At 40.8% G+C, this 12,391-nt stretch overlaps 1 protein-coding gene across 1 annotated transcript in view; it reads right to left on the bottom strand.

Moving 5' to 3' along the window:
* The window catches only part of GRIN2B (glutamate ionotropic receptor NMDA type subunit 2B), a 1,340,574-nt gene that overhangs the window by 297,142 nt on the left and 1,031,041 nt on the right, over positions 1-12,391 (bottom strand). The window lies entirely within an intron of this gene.

The following is a 12,391-nucleotide window of genomic DNA, read 5'->3' on the forward strand; positions in this document are numbered from 1 at the left end:
GTCTGTCCTATGGATAACCATATTTTATTTATTTGAAGAAGACATATGACATGTGAAGTCTACAAGTCCATGTTTAACAAATTGAGAAGAAGAGTTTATTGCAAGCCATATGATATCAGCATTCACCCAGAAGAAGAAGAGTGTCATTCTTTTATTTAGGATAAACACTCCCAAAGTACACATTACTAACATTATATTTGCTATCATATGACATATTGTACTGTTCCACCATAATTCATTTTTAGGCCTCTTTCAATGCAATCTCATGAGAAAATGTTTTTGATAGGGCTGTTGCATACTGATCCTCCCAGTAAATAGGTGGCTCCTCCTTGGTATCTAAATTTTGTGTTAGAAAAACTAACTTTTGCTCCATTTGAACCAGCTCATCAGGCTGACTTGACTTTAAAATTGAAAACTGTTTTACGTATTGCTCTGAACTCTGCAAGGAGAGTATCAGAGTTGTAAACTCTTATGGTGGGTCAAGCTTATTTAATTTTCCACAAAGTCAGGGTTTCCTTAAGAACTAATCCTTCATTTATGTCTAAAGTTGTGTCTGAGTTTACATTGAGCCAAACTATCAATCTCCCCATCTTCTTTGCAGAACCTAAATGTGAGGGAGAAAAGATAATTCATACATTAGATGTCCACAGGCAACTCAGTTAACATATTGACAGAACAGAATATTTCAGAACTTCTAATGAGTTGTTCATTTCTTGTGAATGTAGGAAAAAAATAAGGGACAGCATAACACAGTTGTGTAAGTGAATTTACCATAACAATAGATGTCTGAATGGTAACTGCTGGAGTAGCCACTCCCTCCATCCCCCTTGTTTTTTTTTTTTTTTTTATGCCAAGGTATGGACGTGTATTTTTTTTCAGCAGTGCAGTGTCCTCTCCAGAGTTAGCCTTCCTCTCTCAGCTGGCATGAAAGAAAATAATTTTATTTTATTGTATTTTATTCTTGTTAATCAGATTAGTGAACTGATTCTAAATGGACCCATTTCAGCCACATCCATGGAATTCCAACACAGTACTGGATAAAAAAAAAAATAGAAAATTAAAACAATGAATCAGAGGGAGTGGTGTCCACATTGAGAATATAAAATATACTAAGAAAGAAAGAAATTGTTTATAACATCTCACAGTTCAGTGCTTTTAAAATAATTTGAAGCCACAACAGTAGAAAGGATAAAATACAAGAAGGCGACGATATACCTACATACATATGTGTGTTTGTGTGTGTGTGTGTGTGTGTGTGTAGATATATGGTTTAATATCATATGATCGACGTCCACAACACATTCTGAGCTAAAACATTGACTCAGATGTTTGAAACGGAGTGTCGAGAAGTTCAGAATCTCGCAAACGCACTTCCTAATGCGACTTTGACCATTCTCGACATCCGTGGACTGATCTCGAACACTGCATACCAACGGACAACAATATGTAGCAGTGGGGCAAGCCCTCCTGCACCTCCCCGATAAGGGGGGCTGTGACCTCCACACCTCTGGCAGATTAAATATTCCAACTCAAAGATCGCACTCCAGTGGGGAAAAGGGCAAATTTCATGATCCGCACTGTACAGCGATATTGTCAGAAGGCCAACCACATATGTGCGAACGCACAATGCATTCGCTAACCAAAGACTCGCACGAATGAAGGTCTGACAACACGGGTTCAGCCAACCAAATTTTGGCATGGTGTGGTTGTCAAACCTTCACCTGGAATTATGATAGTAAACCTAGATATATATATATATATATATATATATATATATATATATATATATATATATAAAGACAGAGAGAGAGAGAGAGAGACAATAGGAGTAAAGGGCTGTTGTCTCTAACATTAGGAGATTAGTTAGGTATTCCAGCAGTCAGTGCAGTGTATGTGATGCAAGATGAATGGTTGTATGTTTAGCAGGTTTAACATTACTAAGACTTGTGTTACTAAGTAGTGTTATTAGCAAGCATTAAAAGTCAGTATAGTTAGAAAGACAGATTAGTTGGATTAGTTCATTTATGATAGGTGAATGCCTGAAACAGGTGAGGGTTGTTCTTTTTCCCAGAAAAGTTAAACATTTTTAAGTGAATTTGCTGTAAATAGGTATATTACAGAATTCTGTAGGGAGAAAAGAGTATATAATCTAGATGCAAGGATATGGAATGAGTGCGTATATGGCACTAGTGAATTTGTAGGTCTTGCATGCATTGGGGTCCTGTTGGCCTGGGACAGTTGGGAGAAGGATATAGTCGGGCTGAAGTTGTGGAATGTTTTTGCCAATATCCATCCTGTCATTGGTAGCTCGAAATTATAAGATCTTATGGCAACCAAAGAGGGTTTTTTTAGCTTTTAAGTTGGTGATGTGCAGTGATATATTTAAGCTAGGATCAAGGGTGACCCTATTAATATTTGAAGAAGATATGCTCTATAGATTTGATAACGGTATGATTGAGGAATTATAGGGGAAACAACGTGTGTATTTTTTGTGGGGTGTCAGTGAACATCCCTGTGGTATTTTTATTATTTAGAGAATGCTGTTTGTGATGCAGCATAAATACAGAACATGCACAGAGTGCTAATGCCTTTGTAAGACTATATAGTAAATGGATAAGCTGAAAAGAATGGGGCAAGAATTGATTCCTGTGGGAAGTGCCCAGCAGGATGTGTTGTGTTTATGGGATGTGGCTAGCGAACCAGTTTGAGTTGGATTTAAGTACTCCAGTGAGTTAAGTAGAAGTTTGTGTTTGACTGAGTCATAGACTTTAGACAGATTAGCAGATAGAGCACCTGCAAGGTGGCCTTTGTTTGTTTTTATGTCAGTAAGTGTGTATAGAACAGTTTGGGTGGTACTTTGTTCTGCTTGTGTTAAAGCAATTGATCATTGATATTAAAGTAATCCAGAACCGTAGTAAGAGAAAATAATTTCTAAAATAAATCAAGTTTACTACATTAATAAGGTTGCCACAGTGGAACACTGTCTAACAATGAAACATAACGGTTGGTGTTTTTGTTATTTCTCATAGCTGCTTTGCTTCCTTATGCAGAATTTGCACGTCTGCCCTTTATCCACAAGTTTTCACTGCTGGTTCTGTTTTTCTGCCATATCCCAGTGATTAATATTACCCTTAGTATTGTGTGGGACTAGCTGTGTGAATTCCTTGATTGATTTATTTGTGTGCTGTGAAGGGCTGACATCAGCTCCAGAGCTGACTGATGCTTAAGTCTGTTGCTTGCTGGCGTGGGATCCATTTTTCTTAAGACCTTAAATTGGATAAAGCAGGTACTGAAAAAGGATAGGTGACTTGCACAAATATAATGGCTCTACTATATTTCCTCAAAACAGCTGAGCTTGGATCACAAATACTCAGAAAAAGAAGCTTACATTGCATGAGCTCAGAAACACAATAACTCACAGTACATTTACTTGAGATCAATAGAATAGTAAGCAGCCAGAAAAAAATCAGTGCTTCCTGAAGCCATCACACCTCTTAGTTTATCTGACTCTTGGGTTGCTACATTTCTGAGACAGAGCAATACCTGATAGGTAGGGGAAAGCCTGTCTGTGCACTTTCTCTGGAACATAGGGACATTGACCATCCATTGCACAAAAACATATAAGCATTGGCATCTTGCTTATATGTGATTAGTGGTAAAGTTGCATGAGCAACTGAAACTTAAACTGTTATATTTGTTAAACTGTGATGTGAGTACTGGTGATCTGAGCAACTTGTCTGTAAGCCAGATATAACAGTATAGAAAGTTTTAATATTAACTCATAGAGTAGTCAATAATTTATTGAAAAATGTATGATTGTATTATTCCGATGCATGTAACTCAGGAAGGCAGCTATATTGTACTGAGCGAATTAGCAGTTACAAGCAGTAAGGGCCCAGAAAGATTTATACTTGAATAATGGAATAATCATCTATACCCACTCTTAATCTCTGCTCAGTAGCCTGAGTTTGGCCCTTCATGATGGCATGATTCCTAAATCCTGCAAATACAGTTTGACTTTGGTAGTACTGAAATCCACAGGTGTTCCATATGAGTATCACCTGCATAAATATATGCATTTTTATCACAAACAGCAAGATGTTATGATGGTATTACCTAAAATAATTAAACCCTCTATGCCATAGTGAATTCACCCTAAGAATGATTTGTTTCCTTAAGACGGAGACATAATAACATCAAAAACACTCTTCAGCCACTAAAGAATGAATTAGGTATACCATTAATGGATTCATAGCTTGATGGAGTTTACAAGGCTGAGTAAGTCCAGGGCTTATAATCTGTTTGTCGTTAACCACCATTATATTGCATCTCCTGCTCCCAAGTAAGGGAAAAGTAAGTCAGCCTCAGGGTGAATTTCAGGTGCCCATCTAATCATTAAGGTTTACATTAAAGAAAGTAAAGCTTTCACTCCATTTTTTATGTAATAGAAGATTATTACAGAGATGGAGTGACATTAAATAATAAATCTGTCCCTCCAGTGTGTCTTATTTTTTCTTGATGGTAATTAATTTCTTTAGTTTGAAAGTTTGTAGAGCCATTTGATCTGATATTGTCAGTTTTCATTTCATCCTCAAATATGGGTTCGGATCCAATCTGTTGGATCTGACTTGGCTGTTGAATAGCTTGTGGCAACCAAAAAGCTCTTGGGCACCTCCCCTAACCCATAATGCATCCCTCCCTGTTACCTCAGATCTCGTTTGACACTTTGCAAAAGACGTGGTCATTCTTGTAGCTCTTGGACAGATAAGTGATATTTTTCAGGTTTTATTGTTCCTCTCCTTCTGTTTATTCTACTTTTTTAGACTAACTTAGCCACTTTCTCCCTATCTCTTTTAAACTTCCATCTTTTCCAGTAACCATTTTTATTAGGTTACTTTCCTTTCCCCTCCAGTATACCCATTGGGGTAGCTCTGCTACTATCATTAGTAGCTTTTCTCTTCTTCTTTCCCCCTTACCTTTCAAAAAAATATCTTCTATTCATATTTTTCACCTTGTTTATAGTTTATCTTCTTGTGTGTGTGAGAGTGTCTGTGCATGGGTGTTCTCTGCCTTCCTTTTCAATGGTTGAGAAATCTGAAAAGCCATCTAGCTTCAAGAAATGTTCAAAGTGCAGGCACAAGATCCCTTTTAGTGACTCACACAGTTTATGCATTTACTGTTCGGGCCCCCTTCATTTACAGGAGGATTGTTCCATTTGCCATTCTTTCAACCAAAGTGCCCTGGTTGAAAGGAAAAACAAGTTGATATTGAGTGGTATGTTGCCGTCTTTTTTCGGAGAGGCCATTTCTGGTAGTGACCCCAAATCTTCTTCAAAATCTAGGTTAGCTCAGTCAAGCCCTGTATTGTCTTCCTTTAAAAGTTCTGATAGAGGGAAGAAGATACCTTCCTCAGCTCCAAAAGACTTCTTGGAGCCAAAGACAAAAGTGACCATGACTACCGATCAGACAACACGGTTGGACCCATCAACCCTGACCATATCTACCTCGGATCCAACTCCTCTGGGAGCGAGTCTATCGGACAAGGATAGGCCAGAGCCATTGCACTCAGAACAGGCTAGCCCATTTAACCCTATCATGTCTCTACCAAGGATCAGGTACTCTCCCCCTCTATTGATCTGGTCCCAGTGGGAGTACCATATCCCTTTCTAAGTACACCCAAATCTTCATCTGCTTCCTCTTTCTGCTCTACCAGAATCCTCACTGAAGAAGACGTGGAATGGGATGGTCCAGAAAATGTTGTGGGTGCAAGGCATTTCTAAGTCCCCTTTGGCTCCTACTAATAAGATACAGCATTCATCTAAGCCCTTCACCCCCCAATTAGTTCCTCTTCCAAATTCAGGGTAAGCTTCGGAGCCCTCAGATCCGACATACCCAGTATCTTCCAGCCCGGATCAGAGGATTTCCTTTTCTTCGGATCGGGCCTTTACTCACAGCTCCTCAGTGTTTTCAGAGCTGGGGAACTCTCAGAGCCATAGCAAGCCTCGTGGGCCACTGGTGCATTTGACTCTGATGCACCTCAAGGTTTCTGCACAGGTGAGCTCAGCTCTGGTTTCAACCCCAGTCAAGCTGTCTTCAGAGCCTGAGAGCACTCTAATCCACAGGTGTGGCCTGTTGGATCCAGAGTCCTTCTCTACTCAGGAGCAGTCAGCCTTTGGGGCTTTGGAGTGGGCAATAGCTATCTCTGCAGCTGATAAGACACCTCCCTCCTTGGATTCACAGTCTCCTCTTCTACACCCCTTATGCACCCTTTCTGACCATGACATTCAACAGGGGCAGCAGGTCCTCAGGATTCAGGATATCCATAAAGATTCCCCCGCCTCTTCTGATACCTCCCCAGAGTTTCTCACTGGAGAGGTCCTTCGGAAGAGAACTTGTCAGAGGGAAATATTTGGGCTCCACTGAGGAGTCAACCACAGAAAACACCGACCTCGATGAGGGAGAAGGATCCCCTCAGTCACCTGCTGAGGATGTTACATTTGGAGACATCTTAGAGATCTTGAAATAGAGAGGTGTCTGGCAGATGAACAATCCTTCACCTGAGGAGTTGGTGTACCTGGCACTGTTCAGATCCCATCCATCTATCTCCTGGGTGACTCTGCCCATCAATAAGCTCATAGATTTAATCTCTTGATGGGTGTGGGAGTTGGCAGAGCCCAGATTCCATTGAACCAACTCCCAGGAGACCAAACAAAATAATTACGGCACCACAAGACAAGAAGTTTTGCACAAAAGGGGTTGCAGTAGATGCCATGGTCATGGCATCAGCTACAAAGAAGGAACTCTCAGAAGAAAGTTGACTATCCATCCCCCTAATAAGGATTCCAGGATGATGGATAGATGTGGAAAGTGAGTTTTCTCTTCAGCAACCTTTGCCCTATGATCACTGAATTATCTTTCTCATTTCATTAGACTTCAGAGGGATCTGATCAAAGAGCTCTCAGATACCCTTGAGGGAGCCATAGTTGAAGGGTCCGAGAAAAGTTACTTCTCAGCTGGCAACCCTACATTCCATACCTAACTCTTCCATGAGGGTCATATCACATGCAGCTGAGGGAAGGAACAGTGTGGCAGTTTCAGGCATATAATGCACTTTTGCGACTTTGCTGAGTCTTTTAAGTCTTTGTTCATCAATTCTCCATTTGAAGGCACCTCTCTTTTTGGTCTCAAGGTCCAAGATATGCTATCCAGGTGTGAAAAGGAAGGTAAGACCCTTTCTGCTGTGAGCATACATTTTTCCACCCCACAGAGACCATATTCAAAGAGTCCGAGAGGTGGAGGCAAAATGTGATTCAAGAAATCACAAGGGTCTTATCACGACACATGGAAGAGAGTTCCCCCAGAAGCAGAGAGGAGAACAATTCTGGAAGATGCCACCTTAGCAGCAGAAGAGGCCTGGAAAACCAAGGGTCCAGAGAACCTTTCTTTGGGAAGGCCTTCCAGCACTCCTGAAAGGAAGACCGACTGCCCAACTCTGGAGGCAATCAGGGGTCAACTATCCATGCACTGGAGAGTCTGGTTAAATATAACCACCAGTGTATGGGTACAGAGGATAATATTCATAGGTTACCTAATTCCCTTTCTCAACCCCCCCTCAAACAAGAGAATCCTTGACATCCCTCCCATTCAAAGGGATCAAGCAGTTGTGCAGATACAGAAACTGTTACACAAAAGAGTCATCCAAGAAGTCCCCACAGACCAGAAAGGATTCGGAACTTACAGTTCTTTTTAGTTCCAAAGAAAACAGGAGACTGAAGACCAGTACTGGATCTCAGCAGATTAAGCAAGTCAATATGATGCCAAAAGTTCTGAATGGCCACGATACAGTCCATATTTCCTTTTTGGTACAGGGTGATTGGATGTGTTCCACAGACCTTCAGGATGCGTACTACCATATAAAGATGGACAGGCACTCCAGAAGGCATTTACACTTCTGGCTGGGAGCCAGTCATTATCAGTTCAGAGCACTGCCCTTTGGACTCACTACTACCCCCAGTGTGTTCATCAAATGCATGGCAGTGGTAGTGGCTCACCTGAGACGATAAGGATTCTGTGTTTTTCCCTGTTTAGATGACTGGCTCATTTCCGCCCTGACCAGGCATCTACTTATGCAAGCAAGAGACTCTGTGTTCCACACCTGTATAGAGCTCGGCATAACAATAAATTATGAAAAATCTGAGTTGGAACCTTCTCAAGCACTCTAATTTATAGGGGCAGTCCTAGATATGAGTCAGAGGATCGCAAAGCTTCTATTCTCCAGGGTACAGACAATCAGACACCAAACTTACAAGCTGCTTCAAAACAGGATGATAGTTGCTCATTATGTTCTTCAGACGCTGAGGTCTATGGTGGCAGCTATCACCTTGGTCCTGCTAACTAGATTTCACATGAAAATACTTCATGGCTACTAGCCTCTCCACCATCCCATGTCCTGCCAGATTCTCATCATGGACACTTGCAAAAGAGATATTTCCTGGTGGATTCATTCCACACAACTAACACAAGTCAGACCATTTGTCCTTCCACAGCCAAAGGCCATGGTAACAACAGACACTTCCAGATTGGGGGGAGGCATTATCTAGGGAAGACGGCCCACAGCACCTGGTCTGCCACCATGGCCAAGTTACACATAAATGTCCTGGAGATAAAGGCAGTGCTTCTAACGTTTCAGGCCTTTAAGGATGCTCTCCCTCGAGGAAATGGTGGTGATTCAATCAGGCAATATGTTTGTAGTCTGGTACATAAACAAACAGGGAGGAACCAGATCATACCCTCTGTGTCTGGAAGCTCTCAGAGTGTGGCAATGGGTGATCTCATCCAGCTGCATTCTTGCAGCAATGCACATTCTGGGAAAGTCCAGTGTGGTAGCTGACAAGTTGAGCAGATCCATCCTCATGCCTCATGAGTGGTCCTTCAACCAGAAAGTGGAGGAAGAAATCTTCCACAGGTGGAACCAGCCTTACTGCAACCTCTTTGCATCTCCCCGGAACAACAAATGCAGCAGCTACTTTTCCCTAATTCCCCTGGCAGGGGAGTCACAGAGGGATGCTCTAGTACATGATTGGCCTCCCAGTCTATTGTATGCCTTGCCCCCCACTCCATTGATTCCTAAATTTCTCCATAAAGCAGTCAGATTGAAGAGAACAGTAACCCTCATTGCTCCATTTTGGCCTCGACAAATCTAGTTTCCCTTCCTTTGGCCTCCTTTACTGAGAAAACCTTGGACTCTGGATCCCACTCCAGACCTACTGTCACATCCAACAGGAATGATTCATCTCAGTCTGTCCAACCTCAAGCTGATGCCTTGGTTTCTCCAATTCCATTGATAGCCAGACAACCTATGCTCGTCTCCCCAGTCCATCATATCTTACTATCCTTCTATAAGCCTTCCACTCAAAAACTTTATAAGAGCAAATGGAAGAGATTTGTATCCTGGGCTAACCAACATGACATAGATCCCTTCACTGCACCAGTCAACTCTATTCTGGAGTTTTTGGCTCATCTCTTTGATAATAGAGCAGCTGCCTCTACAATTGAAATGCAGTTAGTGGCAATCTCGGATTTTCACATTGGGAAGGATAACTTGTCACTCATTTCCCACAAACTCTGCAAAGCCTTTCTGAAAGGGACCCTTTTACTGAGACCACCTTATAAAGACCCCTCCCCTCCATAGGGCCTAAACTTAGTTCTGTGTTGTATTGTTCAACCCCGTTTTGAACCCACAGCTACATGTGATATAAAATTGTTATCTTGGAAGACAATCTTTCTAGTAGCCATTACATCTTACATCTGCTAGAAGAATATCAGAAATTCAGGGTTTATCTTCCCAACCTCTTTACCTGATTTTCCATAAAGACAGAGTTTACTTGTGCACCGACCCCTCCTGTTTACCCAAGGTTGTTTCAGAGTCCAGTATCAATTAAAACATTAACTTACCTGTCTTCTTTCCTAACTTCAGTAACAAAGGTGAATACATGCTGCATTTGATAGATGTCCATATAGCAATTATGTTTTTATTTGCACAGGACAAAAGATTTTAGGAAGGCAAATCAATTATTTATTTCCTTTGCAGGCCCTAGGAAAGGCCTTCCAACATCCAAAGTTACTGTAGCAAAATGGTTGTCTGATTGCATTGCCTTCATCTAGACCAAACAGGGTATAAATCTTCCTAGACCTGTTTGAGCTCACTCATCCAGAACCATGGCCAGTTCAGCAATTTTTCAGGCTAATGCAGCCATGGACAATATTTGTGCAGTGGCCACACGGGCTAATCATCATACCTTTACCACTCATTACACATTGGATTTTGTCTCCAGAGGAAGGGCCTCCTTTGGTTCAATGATTCTGAGGAATATCCTTTCATGAGTCCACCCAAGATAAAGGTAGCTCTTGACTCTGTCCCATTTGTGAGGAGGAAATGAAAATTGGCAATATCAGATAAAGAAGTTATGTACTCACCATAATGTTCCATCTGTATTGTCAGTTTTCATTTCACCTCACATCCCCACCTTCCAAGCCCCCACCTTTGCCCCTGGTAGAGCAGGAAGTTCAATTTTAGTGGATTAGCTCCAGAAATACTCCAGAAATTGTCTCACCATGGCCATTGATGTGAAATTATCTGTATATACTCCTATGTAAGATAGCTTTGGCAAACAAGATCTGAAGTAACAGGAAGGGATCAATTATGGGGAAAGGAGAGGTGCCCAAGAGCTGTTTGGTTGCCACAAGCTATTCTAATGGCCGAGTCAGATCCAAAGGATTGGATCCAAACCCATATGTGAGGTGAAATGAAAACTGGCAATACAGATGGAACATTATGGTGAGTACATAACTTCTTTTTTTGTGAAGATGCAGTGGGTAAAGGAGGAGTGGGTTATTAGCAGCATGGAATGCTTGACATAAATCACTGAATGAAGTGTCAGTGACAGAGCATAGAGAGAGACTGCTTCAAGCCAGTCCTGGTAGCTGAGGGACTTTAGTCCAGTGATGTTTTAGTTAGGAACCTATGTTTTTTTTTTTTTTTCAAACTTTTTGATGTGTTTGCATAGATACAAGCTAAACATGTCATTATAACAAGGTAGAGTACTGAACTCTGAGGAATAACATTGGTTGCCTTTCTGCTTTCTGAGGTGTCACCTGCATCTTTAACTTTGATGATTCTGTCAGCCAGTATGCTGTTCATCTTACAGCACAGATGTCTACAGTTGCGCTTTTAAGTGTATTTGCAATTCCAGTATGAAGAATAGTGTCAAAGGCCTTAGCCAGATCAAAATGTACTGTATAATCTGCATGACTGCTACCTACAGGTTCAGTGATGTTTTTAAAGAAATTTCCTAAATTAAAAAGACACAGTCTCCCTTAGACGTAGCCATGTTGTTCCAGGTCTAGAGCAGTAAACGTTTTTTTACATTGGAACTTAGACAAAGTCAGGCATACTGATGTATGATCACCATTTTCCATACCTTAGGAACATACTCTTAGATTGTGCTTAAGTTGAATAGTTTTAAAGTTTAACAGTTTCATGAGATATTCAGATAGGCTGTACTTATCACTCTTGATTAAGGAACCAGATAAATTGTTTGCTCCCATAGAGGTGGTATTTTTAGCTTTAGAGATGAAGTGCAGTGAGGATGTATTCTGTAATAATCTTGGGCTGGGGTGGGGTAGAACTCAGGAGTTTATAGAACTCCAGTGACTGTTTCTGGTGGCTATATCAAAGGGAGATATATGCATATTAGTAATATTTTTAGGGTCAGAATGGTTAATACTATTTGCTAATTAATCAGACTGTTGCAGAATGCTATTCCTTAATTGTTTGATGTAGATAAAACAGGGTTTATTATTATCCTTGGCTTCAGGTGCTAATTTTAGTTCACTTTCCACTTTGATCTTCTTACGGTAATTTTAAGATATTTGCTGATCTTTCTGATAGAGGGATATGTGTGAATTTTGATTTATCACAGGCTTTAATTTGTTTTATTTTTTATTTTATTGTAGAATTTATTATTGTTGATATTACAACAAGGTGCTTTATTTTAATGTTCCCCAATATTCTGATAGTCAATATATCCTGATTGAGACCACTTGATTTATGCTGTTTGTTAGATGGAAGTAAAATACATTAGCATAAGTGATAGCTGAGGCCAAATGAGGGCTGACAGTTTTGCAACTGAATTCTGACAACTCATCAAAGAGTTTTAATAGGTATTTCATTTTAAAGGCTTTGATTTGGGAGGTATTCATTGCGGTGGGTAAATATACTCTAGGAGAAGATTACCAGTTTGTGATTGGATTTGATCAGAGATTAGGACACTAGTCCTACTGTGCAAGTAGTTGTGATGTCAGTGAGGACAAGGTCAGGAAGGTTGTGACCA

This window comes from Protopterus annectens, chromosome 1.part1 (assembly GCF_019279795.1).
Source record: "Protopterus annectens isolate FY-2018-M chromosome 1.part1, PAN1.0, whole genome shotgun sequence".
NCBI lineage: Eukaryota > Metazoa > Chordata > Ceratodontiformes > Protopteridae > Protopterus > Protopterus annectens.